The sequence below is a fragment of the Zosterops lateralis genome (genome assembly GCF_965231275.1).
Source record: "Zosterops lateralis genome assembly, chromosome: 2".
NCBI classification, from domain to species: domain Eukaryota; kingdom Metazoa; phylum Chordata; class Aves; order Passeriformes; family Zosteropidae; genus Zosterops; species Zosterops lateralis.
In genome coordinates this window covers 60,460,104-60,477,560 of record NC_139763.1, presented here as the reverse complement: position 1 = coordinate 60,477,560, position 17,457 = coordinate 60,460,104, and the positions used below count along the sequence as shown (strand labels likewise).

General features: G+C 41.9%; 1 protein-coding gene across 10 annotated transcripts in view; it reads left to right on the top strand.

Annotated features, from left to right (window-relative positions):
* The window catches only part of ELF1 (E74 like ETS transcription factor 1), an 87,259-nt gene that overhangs the window by 7,359 nt on the left and 62,443 nt on the right, over window positions 1–17,457 (top strand). For 2 of the 10 annotated variants that reach the window (XM_083884784.1, XM_083884787.1), the window contains one exon: window positions 11,166–11,300. The exons of 5 other annotated variants lie outside the window; for them this stretch is intronic. The gene's annotated coding sequence lies outside the window, so the exon portion shown is untranslated. Of the gene's footprint in view, window positions 1–11,165; window positions 11,301–14,320; window positions 14,450–14,494; window positions 14,603–17,457 lie in introns of those variants that run through there. 3 more of the 10 variants (XM_083884789.1, XM_083884782.1, XM_083884785.1) reach the window with 3 other exon arrangements.

Genomic DNA, 17,457 nt, shown 5'->3' with positions numbered 1-17,457 from the left:
TAAGGTCCAGTGTTGATCAAGAGAATTACAGCAGATGTGTTTGCTTTACGGGAAGCTGAGGGTGGACTTTGTCACCAGTTTACTGAAGAGGTGATGAGATTATGCCATCCTGTGTCATGGGTTTTGGTATTTTTTTAAGATAAATGACAAGGGAAGTGCTATTGTGGGTAAGAGGACAGCAAGACTGGTCAGAAAAAGGATGGTGACAGTACTTAGTGTTCATGTACTTCCACAGGAACACTGACTGATCCAACTTCGGTATTGTTGAATCCAACATCCAGTTATGTTGTGATAATAATGTGTTGTCCAACAAACAATGAATCTCTAAAGCATAGTCCATAGCTGTGATGTCTGCTTGTCTTCTGCATCAGTCACCCTCACCCCCAGCAGCTGGTCACTCATCTTCTGTTTGCATTTACTGTCCCTGACCTGCCAGTTGAAATCAGGAACCCTTTTGTTTCTACCAAAATTATTTTGCTTAACTTACCTGGTTAAAACAGTGGATTTATTTCACTCAAGACGGACTGGGGAGCTTAGGTGACAAAGCTGAGGCAGTTCTGGTAAATGTGCTGAGAAACTGCTGCGGGAACAGTTAAGGAAATGAGTGGTGTGTTAGTGGAGATATTGGAAATTATATGTATCTACAGAATCTAGAACTGTAAACCTTTCTCCAACTTTGTGCTGGCAGACCTGTGCCAGCATTTTACTCCTATGTTTCTCTCTGGTAGAGGGGAATTATACCCACATGTAGTTTTGCACAGAGAATAGATCCCCCAGTACCTGCTGACCTCCACTGTGGTAGAGCTGAGCTCTTCTCTTGTGTGTTTGGATTTCCATGTGCTCTGTGTAGCTGTCTTTCACTGGATGCCTTTTCAAGTGAAACTGTCATCTTAAGCCATCCAAAACAAACCTCTAGGTTTGGTTTTTTTTCAGGTTTTCTTAGTTGACCTAATTTTGTAGGTTAACAGATTTGGTCTGAAGGATTTATAAAAAGATTACTAAGAATTTTTCAAATTCAGTTTTCAAATGTTATTATCATATAGCAAAACTTGGCAACCATTACAGGTATAATATTTAATTAATGAACAAACTGATTTCTGATTATAAGTATACTACAGCCATGATGTTGAGAGACAGAAACACGCTTTTATATTCTTTACAAATGACCATTTGTGAAAGTTTTCCAGGACGCATATATTGATGTTAAATTGTTTTCATGTCCTTAAGATTAAGTATACTAATATACTTCTACCATTATTGTTACTCTTTTGGGAGGGGAGGGAGTGATTGCAGCATTGTGTACTTCATTTGTGGTGAGTTATTGCAAATGCATTACCTAAACTCTGATGTAGCTGCCTGCTTTGCCTCTGGATGTACATTTCGGGGCAGTCTAAAGCAGAGGTCAGACAGAACAGATTTTCAGGACAGCATGTTTTCAGGATGTTGTTGGCATAAAAGGTCTTCATGTGTTTTCTGTGAGAAAACCATTATGTTAACCTTTGTAGATGTTGTGTTTTGTTTCTCTGAAATAAAAGCTGAATCAGAAATGAGGGTTTCTGTTTTATCATTGTGTGTGACTAGCAGCTGAAAGGTCAAGTCATACTTGAGACTGTTACTGTGCAACCCCTCTATTGTGTTTACCAGTTAGGTGGGTTTTTTTCCTTTTTTTCCCAAATCTGCGCACATTAGTCAAAGAAAATGAGTAATTTCGTGATTTCCTGAAGGAAAAAAAAAAGTTATTTTTAGAGAGAATGCCTTTTCTGTGAAGAATTACTGCAAAATACTGTATATTTCTTCATATACTTTTAGATTCAGACTAGGTTTCAGATCTCATGTCTTTGCCTCAACACCAGTCAAGAATATGACTTTTTAAAAAATTCTTTAATCCTCTAGGTCTCCTGGATTCACACTTTCCTAGTTTCAGATTGACATCCAGACATGTAGCAACATTAAATGTAGTTGGACACTGTGTAGTTTGTTGGAGTTTCTGGTTTATGATGTGGTGGATAACCATATCAACTCTCCCCAACTTTTTTTTGGAGTTGGAACATGTGTGTTCAGACACAAGTTTCCATTCTATATGTGTTATTATCAGACTGAGCTGTAGTCTTACTATAAGTGTTTCAATCGGCAGAAATATTTGTGCAGGTGCTGTTTAAGGGAGAAAACGCATAATTGTGGTTCTTTTGCATAGCACAGTGGTCACGTTTGCAGGATGACTGCTTTTTAGCAGAGCAACCTATCCTAAATGGGTAGTATTAGGGAAACCACTGAATTTGGATACTGTGTTAAAGAAACCGGAGGATGGATGCGAGAAGGTGGCATTATGAGCGCTGTCACTGGTACTTTGTTTGCGTGCTCCCACTTTCTTACCTAGTTACATTTTCAAATCATGGCTTTCAGTTTGTTACTGAAGTGGAGACAAGTAAAAATAAAAATTCTGAAGGTTTATGGTTTTGGGTTTTTTTTCACCATTCTAGGGAGGAATCCCTTGTTTGGGATTACTTGTTTCATCTGCCAGAAAAATATTACTTACCATCTCCAGATAGGCAGGGAGGAAATGACAATTGTGTGTGGATTCTGACTGAAACACGATCAGAGCTTGAGTGGCTTAAAAGCAGATGTCTCCATGCTTTGCTCTGGAGAGCCATCACAATGAAATTTTCCTATCTTTATTACAAAATATATCTTGAATGCTCATTTTTATGCCCAAAGAATAGGGAATAGAGCTGGGAATGAAAGAAATAAGGTAAAACAAATTAGAAAGGGAAGGAAGTAGAAAAAGGCAATCCAAATCAGCTTTCTCCTTCTAACTATAAGAACATGAACCAAGGAAATGACACACAGAAGAAATTGAATAGTCCCACTGGTAAAGTTGTGATAATTTAAACTCCTATTGAATAACTGGGAGCTAGATCAGTGCTTGCAGAACAATGTTGAGTATAATTGATTACCTGTAGTGAGATATTTACATCTCTCTCATGTAGTTTAGTGTGTGGATATTTGTTTACTGAAGATTTGTGTCCTTTTTAAGAACTAAGTGTTACCTTTTGCTAAAAGTGAGAAAAACTGACTCAAATCTGAATGCTGCTACCAAATAACATTGAAGACCAGTTACCTGTAATTACAGCCTGATTTTTTTCCTCTTATCTCCTAAACATAGTGTTATTGTGATGTAGTTTTGAGAACATTAAAAGGATGAGCCATGGACAAGCAGTTTTTTCACCTAATTAATGATCAGATTTTCTAAGTGAATGGTAGCCATCAGTGGAACACCAGAGCTTTCCCAGCTGGATATGACCAAGAGTTCAAACTCAAGATCTTCCAATTCCTTTTAGACAGTCTGGATTTACTTTGCGGTGCTTTAAAAATGAGGAGAGAGGTACAGAAAGCCCCAAGCAGTTCAGCAGTTCTGTGGGCAGTCAGGTGTGGTTGTTAGCTTGGGATTGGTGCCAGTGATCAGACCTGAGGGGACAGTAATGGGGAAAGTGAGGCAATAAGGCCCCATCAGGGATGCAGAGAAAAAGAGTATATGAATTAGTAGCCTGCACCAGCTCTTTTTTATCTCATAGTGATGTTTGTTTGTTTGTTTTTTTTTTTTTTTTTTGTTTTTTTTTTTTTTTTTTTTTTTAAACCCAGAGGATTTCAACTCTTTGTACTTCTGGTGTTTAATAAAAGTGAAAATAAGTGGATGACAAGGAGGAGGTATCTTTTTTGGGCTTTTCTTGCATAGCTAGTAGAAGTATTTCTGCTCTGCTCAGAGTCAGAGAGATGGTGTGGATGAACAGGTGCTCAAGTCAGGTTGAGTGGGGCTTTGAGCAACCTGATCTAGTGCAATAAGTCCCTAGCCATAGTGAATAGGATGGACTAAATGATCTTTGAAGGTCCCTTCCAACTCAAACAATTCTATGATTCTGTGATGTTGATGGCAGAGAGGAGCTTTGAAATGAAACAAAATGTCAGTAGCCCCTGTGGAGAAGAACTTGGGGGTTCTTGTGGATGAAAAGCTGGACATGAGCCAACAAGTGCACACTTGCAGCCCAGAAGGCTGATCACATCCTGGGCTGCAGCAAAATCAGCATGGCCAGCAGGGTGAGGAGGTGATTCTTCCCCTCTGGGAGATCCCAGCTGGAGTGCTGCATCCAGCTCTGGCATCCTCAGCAAAAAGAAAAGACATGGACCTGTTGGAGCAGCTCCAGAGGAGGGCCATGAAGATGATCAGATGTCTGGAGCACCTCTCCTACAAAGTCAGGCTGAGAGAGCTTGGAAAAGAGAAGGCTCCAAGGAGACCTTATAGTGACTTACAGAAAGGAGGGATAGGGACTTTTTGTCTCAGATAGTGACAAGAGGCTATGATTTTAAACTAAAAGTGGGCCAACACAACTACTAAATGATTATATGCAGTTTTCCCCGTTCCTCTGTCTTGCTTTGTCTATGTAGATTACCAGCTTTTTGCTGCATTAATTCTGACCTGCAGATCCTCAGGTCTTCAGCCTATTCCTTTCTGCCTATAAGCGTGAATTCTTCCCTGGGCATTGTACCTGTTGATTGGCACCCAAAGCAGGGTGCTCTCTCCTCTGTTTTCTCTCTATATGATATCCAGCTGCCATTTCATTGCAAAAATGCAAATCTGCATTTTCTGATGATGCAGGTAGCATTTTCCCGGTTTGCTGTGTGGTGAATTATCCGTTGTGCTGTATAATTTTGTTCCATAAATCCTGTATCTCCAAATCTGGCTTTTGCTGGAATGGTGCACAAATAATATACTTGAGGTAGCTTTGAAAACATTCACTGGATAATGTCATATACTTGAGTAGAAAGGGTAAATTTAGTATGTTTTAGTGTATTAAGAAAAATTAGTATATTTTTGGAAAGTTAAGTAAGAAATAATGTGCCTAACGGTGTTGCAATCACCTGGAACCTCAACCCTGAGAGAGATTATTTAGGATCTTCTGGGGAAGCAGCAGCCTGCTGCATGCAAGTAAGGATTAGCAATAAAAGAATTAAAGGGTGCTTGTTTAGGGTAGGGGAGTTCATTTTCTCATGAAACAGTAGCAGGAAGTAAGCTGCTGCTAGCTTATGCAAAGTAGCAGGGGATCATATCATAAAACCAACAAGCCTGAGAATGAGAGCAATTAATGAAAAAAACACCCCAAAAAAGTAATTTTCTTTACTCTTTCTCCTTCCTCAGTGAGATCATTGACTACTGTCTTAAAGGTTGTTTTAGTTAGTTACTCTGATTATTAAAATTAAATTAGTTTGATGTTACTCTTCAGTTACTCACACAGGAAGAATTCTGAGATCTCAGTCACAAGCGGTATATTTTTGTCTCTTATGCAAAGCTGGAAAACATTTCTAATGAGTCTTGCTAAAAATGGGGAGCATTAAAAGGAAGAGTTCAGGAAATAAAATTAGTTACAGAGAAGCAGTAGATGAAACGCTCTGAATTTAGGCTACCATGCTAGAATATGAGCACTCCTGTTCCTTGATGGTGGAGGAAGTTGAAATCACTCAATTCTAGTGGGGTGTTTTTCAGACCACACATATCTTTAAAGCTGATGGACCTTCAATAAATGCCAGACAAAATGGATTATAAGGTTAAACATATATATTGAAATGCTAAAGAGACAAAATTGGACTGAAATAATAAATATAAATTATATACAGTACTTTGAATGTAGCATTGAGAATACTAAATCTTTGTGACAGATTATTTGGGGAGAATATTGAACTGGTTCCATTAATAACAGAATGACCTCTGTTAGTAGAAAGCAGGAGGAAAATCAGATGTGTGAAACTGTGCCTGCCATAATGTCTTCTTGTTCTCTTGGCCTCTGGTTCTCAATTTTGGTTTCAGGGCTCCCTAGACCACAGAACCAAGAAAGATGATTCCTGGGAGGCTTTTGGAAAACACATGATAGTAGCAGCAATTCTCTCTGGAAATGAACTGTTTAGGGTATGTCCAACTGCTGTACCTTGTTTTTATGGGCAAGTTACAATAGCAGAGGTGGTGGTTTGGTTTCTTGGACTGATCCACAGGATCTCAATTCTACAGGATTTGCTGGTAGGACTGCTTGTCTGGCTGAAGATGAGCATAGAGATGGAAGCTGTTGTTTTTGTGACTTGAAATGTAGCTGAGAGATAAAAATGTTGGCCTTCCAGCAGCCAGTTCCCCTTCCCAGCAGCGCTGAGCTCCTCAACACCCCTCCTCTTTGTGTTGCTGCAGTCTTGATTTTTTTTTTCCCCCTCTCTTCTCCATGATTTATGCATTCACCAATTGGTTAATGTAGCGTGTATTTGGATAGGTAAGCCTGCTACTAAAAATATTATTTCCTGAACAAGCAAGTAACCAGGTTGAGTTTCTAGTTAACTGTTCTTTAATAGCCAGGTCTCTGCCTGAGTGAGTTGCAATGGAAAATTGATTAATTCACATGAGCTTCTTTTTTTTGCAATTTATTTTCTATCTCCTGCCTCTTCAAGTTACCACTTTTATCTTACTCCATTAATTAAAGCAGCTGGAAGGGCAGTAATAAACACACTTTCCTTTCCTTTGTGTTCACATCCTGAGCAGTGCAGAAATACCCTGTTGGATTCTTGTAAGCATCTAAAATATTTGTGGAACTCTGGCTCAACATTTTTCTAAAAATGATGTTTATCTGGATTTCCTTTAATTCCATGAATTTGGTCTGTATCCATACATGGAGTCAGCACAAGTGTGTGAGGTAGCCAGTGTGGCCTGGGTGAGGTGGCAGGATTGAAAGGATAAAAGAAATTGGATTAAAGTAAACACTTTTTCATCTGCAAAAAAAAAACTTGCAGCAACCACCCTGACATATGCATCTGTCAGATGCTCTTTTTGTTATTGTCTAAAACACAAATGTGGATAAATAATTCCCTGGTACTTCTTTAATACATCAACAGTAATTTCCTGTAGTGCGGATGTCTTTCTGGGACTGCACAGCCTCCACAACCTCACTCTCTGGTCTTTAAAAGAAAATTAAATTAAAAACAAACAAACAAAAAACTCCAAACCAAACAAAAAAACCAAACAAACAAAACAAACAAACAAACAAAAACAAACAAACAAACAAAAAAAACACAAAAAAACAAAAAAACAAAACAAAACAAAACAAAAAAAAAAAAACAAGAAAAGGAAAAAAAAAAAAGAGGCAGCTGCAGAAGTGCAGCTTTGGGTCCAGAACTGTAGCTAAGGGCGGTGCCTGGCTGTTCTCTCTCAGGAGAGGGTTTGATGGGGAACATGGTGATCCCTCCCCCTCTGCTCACACCCTGTAAAGAGGCCAAACAATAACAGCAATACTGACACGGCTGTGCTGTAACTTTGGCATGTATCTGTGTGGTGTCTGGGTGTACCAAATACTTTGTGATTAATAGCATTCCTTGCATAGAAACTTCTGGAAATCTCAGCTTCATTTTTGGTTTTTATACTGATAGATACAGACATTTAAAAATCCACTGTGAACACTGTTTTCTTTTTTTTTTCTTCTTCCCAGTATGTGTTTATTATTCATGAATGTGTTGCAACATCCAAAAATGTAATGGGTGACTCACAGAATGAGCAGAGGAAAAAAAATACAGTTATAGCTTTTTAATGAGGATTTCTTAGCAGACTACAAAGTGTCCCAGTTAAGAAACCACTGTTGGACTATATAAAATTTGCCCAGTCCTAGACTTAGTGTTCCTTCTGGATGTATTTGCAACATAGTGTCACTTAGTATATATTTCTGTTCATTCACATCCCTGATTTTTTTTCTTTTTTGTATCAGGGATTGCAAGATTCTGACATCAAAAGGAAAAAGTACAGAACAACATGTTTACAAATAGTTCTGTATTTTGTGTTTGTGTGTGTAAGAAAGGAAAAGAGCAAAGGCCGAGTTTACCACTACTGGTAGTCACATCTCTAATGGTTTCAGATTAAAACTGAAAACTATCCTTGCAAGGATTCCAGAGGAAATACAACCATCCCGTTAATGCAGCATAGCTCTGAAGGAGTGTAATAGTGGGGGATCCGAAGCTTGTGGGATCATGTTGGGTGTGCTGTTCAACTTCAAGAACCAAAACTGACTTTCTTTCTGGAAAGATTGGTTCTTACTCTTGGAAAGTCTGGATTTTTCTTTCATTCATATGTTTTTGAATTTTATCAGTATTTATAAATTTTACTTGATGTCTTGTACCCCCTTACCTTTGTATCTTTCTTGCACAACAGTGGGAAATCTCTATTTGCTTAAAAGTTTTGAGAGCAAATCTGTAGAGATAGATAGGCAAACTAATACTTGTCTTTTAAACCAGCTGTACCCACAAGTGATCATTTCCTTTGTAAAGTTAAGGATCTAGCATAATCTTACTGCAGTCAAGATTGTACAGATTTCTATTTTATGGAAGTATATTTTATAGGAATTTTCAGGGCTGATACACATACTGTGTGAAAATTTGGACATGATATTGCTATGCCCTTGTTGGCTCTCTTGGGATATTCAGTAATTCAGTAACAAAAATGAGATCGTTTTGGCTTTGTTTGTTGCAAGTATGTTGTAGTGAGGTGTTCTGTATATAAAAATGTCGCCTTTACAATGCAAAGCTGTACTTGGGCCTTAATTAGAATGATACTATTTTCTGCCTTGTTTCAGAAACAGGCTGTGCCTTTTCAAACAGTAAGTTCTTCTAGATTTAAAAAAATAGTAAATCCAGATAGAGTTAGCTCTTTGTTGGTATAAAATGCGTTCCTCTGTCCATTTCCTTCTGATTAGTTGCCTTGTTTCTCATAGGGTGTGTGCTTGAACAGTTTCTGCAGATGGCATTCAAAGATGTAAGGAAAGTTGGCCTTTTTGCATCAGTTTAGTGACTCCGAATGAAGAACTGAAAATTAGCAAATTATAAGTGAGTTAGATTTTAGGATGCCGAAGCTTTAACTGTCTGAGTGTGCTTACCAATAGCATTAGGTGATGCATGAGAATGTCTCAGTTTTCTCCTGGGAAAACTTGGTAACATTGCATTGTATTTTGCAAATATTTGCAGATCGTGGTTTAACTCTTTTTGTTTCATGATTTTTGTGGGGTCTAAAGCTCACTGAGAGAAGTAGCATGGGGTATAAATTTGTCCAGTCTCTATTTTCATTTCTTTGCGTGACTTGCCTTTGAGCTGTGGGTTTACAAGTGTGACTTCTGTCACACCTACTGACAGGAGTATTTATAGGATGTTAAAGAACTTTCAGTGCACTTTCTGAAACAAATAGGCAAGGATTGTGCAGAGGGAGGACAGAACAAGAGCCAGCTCAGGTCAGAAAGCCATGGGTTAAGCAGTAAAGCAGTACCTTGTCCCTCCCCTCTGCCTGTAGCATTCCCGAATAATGTTGTGGTTTTTTTGTTTTATTTTGTTTTGGTGACTGTTGTGCAATCATGGGTGAAAAATCTTAGGGTGAAAGATTTACCTGAGTGCTGGCCCAGTGTAGTAGTTATTACTGCCGCAGAGGGAGGTTGGATATCCTTGGCTGGCAGCGCTTGTCACAGTCTGATTTAGTTCAAGAGCAGCCAGTGCTCCCCACCCGCCCCAGTCAGCTTTCTGCCACAGTAAGGCATTTAATAGGATCAATGGAAGGCTTGACAGGTACCACATGGATCAGAACTAGTGCAAGAAGAGGATGGGAAGGGAAAAGTGTGATTTGGGTTGGTAAAGAAGTACCAGGGAGAAGTTGGAGCCTGTAGTTTCTGGCTGAGAGTGAATCAGAGATTACCCTGTGTCAGAGCTGTATCTACTACCTGGATTTTTGCAATTCTTTTCCTCCACAACTTACTTGTTAGTAGAAAGGAGAATATACCCAGATTTTAAACCAGTTTCAGAAATATTGAGAAGCATTACTTCTCAGCAGAGGCAAACCTATAACAAAAGGAGGAAGGAAGGAACTTGAAAGAGTGAGGAAAAGTAGATTTTCCTAGAGGCTCGCCATTGCTGGGATGTGACCTAGGAATACCTTAGAGGTGATCCAAGAAGAGTTTGTGCAAGGCTGTACAAGGTCAGGGGTTTGTAGCTGTGTGGGATGTTGCTGTACTGCTGGCAAAGCACTTTTGCCAAATCTGCCTTCAGTAGGAAACACTGGAGGCACAGTTGGAAGGACAAAATGGACAAGTTTAAAAGCTGCCTGGTGCTTGACTGTGAATCCATTTAATTTCAGACACCTCTCTAGCCCTTCTGCTACCACTTCTGGAGACTTATGCTACTACAAACTTGAGAAACACTCCCTTGTGCATTTTAAAAGATGACATTTACTATTTGAAGGATTCTAATTAAACACAAATGGCCAGGATACCTTCCCTCCCAACTTTTGAAAAGTATAGTGGCCTTTTTATATGCACTTTGTTTACTACCACGTTTCCTTTCCAACAATTCAACTAAAGTTCAGAAGATGAGCACAGCGTAAAGGTAGACTATATTTTCTCAAATTCATTGTGCTCTACTTTCACAGTATGCACTAAAATATCACTGAACCATACCTTTAAATTGCAAATTAAGAACCAATAGCTGCATGGACTGCTCTCTGGGTGTCATCCACATTTCTTTTCTGAGATTCTTTTCTATTGAAATCTCTGAAAATGCAAGTTTGTAGATGGCAAACAGTTGTCTTTAAAATATCAGAAGTGTATTTCCTGAATTTGTGATTAAGTTTTTAAATAACACAATGGTAGGAACTTTTCTATGCCTGAAGTCCTAGCAGGGACTTCCTTTGGGCATAGGAGTAAGTTACCTTATAATCTCCTGATGCAATTTCTGCATGTGTAAATATTTAGGTCATTATGCATCTGGCAGCATTAGAAACCCACAGCAGTGTCAGCCTGTGTTGTATGTGGCACTTACACCTCCCACAGGAGGTGCTGGCCTACAAATCCAAAGTACCAGGACAGCAGCACTGGGATAAATGCATATCATATCATATTTATTGGATTAAAATGTGATAGCACCACTACTAGTGTTTCTTGGTGTTGTCCACAAGGAGAAAAAAGGTGCAGGAGTTTGGGTGTTAAGACTTGGGTGAAAGCTGGTTCAAGTGTTGTCCTTCCATGCACAGTGTCATGCTGGGCGTATCCAGTGCTCAGGTGTCCTTTAGGGCTGTGCTTGTGAATGGGATTGTTGCCATTTTTCCTTCCCTTCCACAGGCACCTGAGATGAACTATTTTGCAAAGCTTGAGATACTGGGATCCTACAAAAACAAATGCAAACCAGAAACTTCTTCAATCAGATTTTCATCCAGTCTTGAGACAGAATTTGATGAAGCCCCAAGTCTGTATGAGGTGAGGTGATTGTACGAGCCTGAGCTGGGAGCAGGGTGGTGCAATCTTCTCTTGCAAGAGTGGAAAGGAGTTACAGCATCTTGAGCTGCTTTAGGAATGGTACACAGCTGTCACATAAATGGGGGCTTGCTAGGGCTTCTCATGTGGTGAACTTGTGTATAATGTAGCAGAAAAATAAAAAACTAAGGCTTTTGGATCTAAATTTTCTACTCCCTTTTCTTCACAGTATTTTCTCCTCCCCAACCCCCATCCAAAACTGAAAGCTGAACACAGTCACAAACCTTCCTTTTGGCTTGTTTTTCTGAGACTAACTGGTATGTCTTTCAGGTGGGGCAGGATACCTCCAGAGCACATCATTCTGGTGTGTCCTCACAAGGCTTCAGTTTCAGGCTGCCCCTTGTGCAGGAGAGCTGCTTTGTTCTGCTCCTGTGCCTCCTGGCAGCCCATCTCATGCCCCCCTTGCAGACCTGTAGCTTTCAAAGCCAGTTGTGGAGGAGGGAGGCCATTACCAAAGCAGGGTGTGAAAAGAGAAGCAGCTTGCTTGGGTTCTTGAGGCCAGCAGAAGTGAGAGCCCCATCCAGGCTGCTGCCACCCCAATCCTGCTGGGCTGCTCTGCTCCTCTTGGAGCACTTGATTTGGCATATGTTTCTCTGGGAGCTGGGGCCAATGGCAACATGAAAATCGTCCTGTGCATTATTTATTTATTTATTTGTGCAGTCTTAACTTTTCTGCTGGTGGGCTCCACCCTCTCCACGCTCTGCGGCTGCACAAATATTTGCTCTGGGAAACAGTGGGGGGAGTAGCTCAGTGTGAGGAATATGAGGCTGGGATGGAGTGGAGGGCTAAAGCTGTTTAAATTGGCTTAAGCTGTGCTGTTGGTCAGTGTCTAGCTATGTCTTTTTGGGCAAACGGTGATCTAAGTTTCATGGAAATACTCATCCTGGCAATGGGCAAGGTCACTTCTTCTTCAAGCCAAAATTATAATTAGCAAGAAACCTGATACAGTTCCAGGGATGAACATCCACCTGCATTCTCTCTTGCTAAATATGTTTACATTTTACATATGCTTTAAAAAAAAATACTGCTTCCAGATTTAGCTTAGAAACGGCACAATGTTTGCATAGTTTGTGCTAATACATCACTACAAAATAATTTTTCAATTTAGTTGATTGCCTGGATAAGAATGTGTTGTTTCTTTCCTCTCTAAAACATAACTATCAGACTTTAATTATTAAAATGATGCTCTCCCTGTGCCAATGTTACAATTCCTTGTAACCGCTGTGCACCTGGGTCAGATTTCTTCCTTACGTGCCCCATGATTTACTAAGGGTTTTGCAGCATAAGAAACAAATGCTTTTAGATGTAAGATAGGATTAGACTTAAGTTGTTGGAGAGAAGGAATATACATCTGTTGTGAGAGGTGGAAAATATATACTGACTAAAATAATGACACTGTTTTCTCCCCATGGACTTTTTTCAACTGAGAAATACAAATGAAGTCATATTTTGATAAAGAGCTGTAGTGAAGATATTTTGGTACTGACTTAATTGATACTTATACTCAGTAAGTCATAAAAAGTGTACTGCTGCATTTTTTTTTTTTTAGATCTTCCACTAAAGCAGGCTGCAAAGACCGGATAACTACATCTAATAAAATCATACATGGGTAACTGCCCTTTAAACAATAAACTGGGACCCAATATTGTTTTTCAATGCCATGCAGGAGTCATAAGGACTCAATTACTTGGAAGTAACCCCAAAATTTTCTTCTTGATAATTAAATGTAACCAGTAGTTGGAGATACCAATGTCCATAAAACTGTGGGTTTTAGGGAGCGCAAAACTTGCAGAACTACTGTTTAATTATTACTGGGAATGTTAATGACAGCTGTCCTGAAATACATTTGAATTTATCTCAATGTGTTTGCTAGAAGTAGCTTCAGGTTTTTCTTACTCTTATCTTCCCTGCTCATTGCAAGGTCCTCTCCTCCCAGCTCCTTGCCCTCTCAGTTGGCTGCATGGCTCGGGTCCCTGTGTCATGCCTTCCCTTATGGCCAGTGCACTGCTTTTGGCTCTGCCTTTCTGGGAATTTGTGGAAAACCAGTGCATGTACCAGCAAACAGAGCGTGAGCTTACCTTTCCTACAGAAGCGAGGTGGAAGTAACTCCGTCCTCACCCTCTGTGCCACATTTTCAAGATTACACTTCTGTCAGGTGTTTCGGCGTGCCCTGTGCGATCACAGAGCCCGTCCCAAGCACCTGCACTGCCTGGGCTGGGCAGCTGTCGGCCTGCTGCTCACCAGGCACAAGGGTTTGTGTAAACAACACCAAGAGTCTATCAGACATTTACTGACTCTGGCACTGGCTCTCTGTCCGTCTGTGCCCCATTGGATACTGCACTTTAACTGAATTTTCCCAAGCATTTTGGGCCTCCATAATTGCACTCTTTTCTGGGGATTGACCAGTTTGGTGTGAGCAAGATGAAACTGCATTAAAAGCTGAGATATTCCACAGAAACGTATTTGTTCATTTAATTTAGAATGAGAGGACACAGTCTTAAACCACGCCAAGGGAGGCTTAGGTTGGACATTGGGAAGAATGTAATCACGGAAGGGGTGGTTAGACATTGGAACGGGCTGCCCAAAAAAGGGGCGGCGGAGTCACCGTCCCTGGAGGTGGCACTTGCTGCCAGGGTCTGGTTAACAGGGCATGGTCAGACATGGTCAGACGTTTGGGCATGGCTCAGACACGATGATCTCAGAGGTCTTTTCCAACCTGACTGACTCTGTGGCTCATTACTCGCGGAGGGGAGGGAGTGCTGTTGGGTGGGGACGGAGGCGGCGGGAGCAGGAGGGCTCAGGGTTCTCGGGGCGCGCTCCCCACAGGAGGCGGCGGGGCCGCGCGGGGCCGGGGCGGGTCACCAGGCCGCCACCTGCGGGCCGGGCCCAGCCGAGCGCCGGCCGCCGCCCCGGGGCGTGTCGTGTCGTGTCGTGTCGTGTCGTGTGGTGCCGAGCCGAGCCCCGCCGAGCCGCCCGGCCCCGCCGTGAGTCACCGTCCGGGGCCCGGGCACCACTTCCCCTCTCGACAGGAGCCATTTTAGCTGCAGGACGGTGCGGGAGGCCGGGGCGGCGCCGCGGGCCCGCGGCCGGCGGTAGGTGCTGCCCGGAGCCGGAGCCGGGCGGGCTGAGGGGCCGGGGCTGCCTCGACGTGCGGCCGCGCCCGGGGCAGCGCCCCGCAGCCCGCGGGGGAAACCAGCTGCGGGCAACAGGGAACTTGTGGAAAAGCGAACTGTGTAAATTGGGCCGTGAGTACAGGGACGTCTCGGGGAGCAGCGCCCGGAGCCGAGCCTGGTGCCGCGGGCAAAGGGCACCGCCGCTGTTCTCGGGGCAGCGCTGCACGAGTGTGACAGCTGGCTTGTCGTTCTGCTGCCTTTTGTACTTTTGTCTCCTTTTTAGCCTGCGGGGGTGCCAGGCGGGCTGCGGGTCCGAGCCCTCCGGCCGCCGCTCGGCGGACTGTACAATACACGTATTTTATTTATTCTAGAGCTGTGTGTGCCGGGCTTGGCTGGCGTGGGGCAGAGCAGGGTCCAGAGCCGTTCGGGAAAAGTGCTGCCCATCGGCGCTGCGGCTCCGGGCACCTTCGCCCCGCTGCTGTTCGCCCGGTGGGGTCCGTGGTGACTTTAAAATGGCAGATATAAAATAGTATTTCAAAGACAGATCAGCCTCTGCGCCCTTAAAGTGAAGTTCTCTTTCTGCCGAAACAGAGCCATTAGCGGCGGCCGCCACGGTTTCAAAATAGGAGTTAAGTTGTTATGAGGGCAGGTACTCACCTTTTCCTGAAAATGATGAAGAAATGGGAGTTATGGTGATGGTGTACATGTCAGACCAATTAGAAAATAGGCTTAGTGGTAGTTGTAATGGGAGAAGAAAATCTTGGAGGTAATTGTGGTGCGTCAAATTGCTTCTTAAACTTTCAGTGGATGAAAACCACCTTGATTCCCCTAATTACGTACTTCTGAACTCTAGCAAAATATTTCAAAAAAGAATCACTGCTTCCACCTTTGTTACACGAAAATGTTCTTTAGAAGTTTTGGCTGAGTTTTTGACTGAGAACTTTGGACCCTGTATTTCAGTCTGTCACTTGAGAAATCAAGTTCGATATCTTCTTACTGAAAATGAAATGACAGGGCACTTGAGCTGTTGTGCACAGGGGAATAATTTCCAGGTTCATTTACTGTCTAAAGCCTGTATCTGAGAAGTATAATGGAGTCTTGCTTAGTGCTGTGATCAGTGGCAGGGGAGGCAACCATTAAGTGAATGGTCATGTTTTGGGTGAGGCTGTCTCTTGCCTTCAGCCTTCCCAGTATTCAGCCGTATCTTCCTTTGGCATCTGACAGTGCAATGTGTTTTCACTATCTTTTCGTGTTACATTATCCTTTTTTTTTTTCTTTCTAAAAGAAACAAGTTTTGCAAGTGTTTAGGAGATTTATTTGGTGCTTTGCTACATGTTGAAAAATCACAGATAAAATTACAGAGGACCAACTTGAAAATAATATTTTGAGTTAGTAATAGAAGTTTTTTTCTGAAAAAAATCTTAAATATTTCTTTTTAACATCGTGACTTTTATTTTCCGATTGTAGGGGTCTCTGCTTGCAACTGCTGACCCTCCCTTTCCTTATCTCTTTTCTCCCCTTCTTTCTTTTGCACCAGACGCTGTTGAGACATCCAGCCCTAAAAACTTGAGGTTTTAAGTTTTTCTTTTTAAGTCATCTCCCAGGCTGCAGCTGCTTATCTTGGTCAGAAGGCTTTTTGTGTTCTAAAGGGTAACTGGCTGCTGCAAGTTTCTCTTGATCAGGGCTTCACAGAGCAGCAGTTCCTCGTTGAAAGCAAAAGCTGCCATGTTCAGTCTCTTGCTGCTGTACAAGAACTTTGCCAGGGCTACAAGTGCCTCTGTGGTGCAGCGGTGGAGCTAGGAAAAAGGGATTTGAAAGTCCTCCCAAGACGTACAGATGACGGCTTGGACAGATCTAGAAGGCAGAGAAGTGGATTAGAAGGGACAGAGAAATGGCGTTATTTTTTGTACAGTTAGTTTTGTACTCACCTTTCCCCCACTCCCCCACCCCCAAGGCAGGGATCTTTCAGTTCGGGTTGGGTTTGTGATTGTCAAGAGAGCCATGGGAGTGGTGTCATTAGGTGCCGGTTAGCTTGAACATTATTTCCAGATCCCTGCTTTTACAAAAGTGTTGGGTTTCTAATGTACTCTTTTCAAATCCATTGAATATTAGAATTGTCAAGTCCGTGGTCTTGGTCCTCAAATGAGAAGAAGAAAAGAGGTAGGCATCCAGATCTGAAGAATGTTGTTGGCCTGGTATAGCCTGATGTTTCAGGATTGGTGCAAACTCATATGTCAGTTGTGTATGTTACTTTTTGGACACTCGATGTATGAAAAAAGCCGAATACGTGAGGTGTATTTCAGCACAGCCATTTTCAAGGGAGAGAACTGTGGCAAGACTGTGCTCAGTGAGCTGATAGAAAAGAAAGAAAAATGGAAGATTTCCCTCTCTGTCAGAGGAGAAGCTTTGATCTCCAGAACAGCTTTCCCTTCTTGCACGTGTTAGCAAAACATTCTCAGCTTTTGCTTGCAGATATTGTTGTTTTCACTGACAATTTTGGTAACTCGCTGGAGTTTTGTTGGGTGTGCAAGAAGGAGCAAGGACTTTCCCCCACCACAGTGATTCAGCACAGGAGTGGCAGGAGGTGGAGTTCACCTTTCCAGCCTTGGTTACAATCTGCACCATAAGCTCTGAAACTTTGCTACCATATGCCAGTGATTTATGGTGCTTATAATTTTAATGCCACTGATGTGTTTTAAAGATAATTTGCATTCTTAAATCTTACTTTCTTAAATCTTACCTAAGTGTTTCTTCACAGATAAAGTAGTTGACAGAGACTATACGTACTGGAATTTTAAGTCTTTTGCTTATCAAAAGTCTGCAGCAGCTGTGTGAAAGGCTCTGGATGATTTCACTTTCTTGACCTGACCTGGGTAATCTATGTAGAGGTAAAAATGATTTATTCTTCCGTATGAGCCTGTCCTTTGGCAAAGTTTCCCACTGTGTCAGTGATTGTGCTGAGAGGATCCCATTGGATAGGGACCAAA